This window comes from Tupaia chinensis, unplaced genomic scaffold (genome assembly GCF_000334495.1).
Source record: "Tupaia chinensis unplaced genomic scaffold, TupChi_1.0 Scaffold144336_1, whole genome shotgun sequence".
NCBI lineage: Eukaryota > Metazoa > Chordata > Mammalia > Scandentia > Tupaiidae > Tupaia > Tupaia belangeri.
In genome coordinates, this window is record NW_006204194.1 from 1,924,075 (window position 1) to 1,924,297 (window position 223).

A 223-nucleotide genomic window follows, 5' to 3' on the forward strand; every position below is an offset into this window, starting at 1 on the left:
CCTCGCTCTGTCTTTCTGGCGAGCACGCGTGCCCTATAGCAAAAACCTCTCCAAAAGAAAAAAAAAAAAGAAAAAGAAAGGAAGTGGATGAATATGGAAGACTTACTGTTGAGTGAAGCAAGCCATGCTATGGAGAGGCATTGTATGTCCCCACTTAATACATACTGAGTGTCTGCACTCTATGACTGAAACTAATCGTCTAAAGGAAATAGAAATGCTGTAT

At 40.8% G+C, this 223-nt stretch overlaps 1 protein-coding gene across 1 annotated transcript in view; it reads right to left on the reverse strand.

Annotated features, from left to right (window-relative positions):
- Nucleotides 1-223, reverse strand: part of ZNF71 (zinc finger protein 71) — a 48,444-nt gene that overhangs the window by 22,237 nt on the left and 25,984 nt on the right. The window lies entirely within an intron of this gene.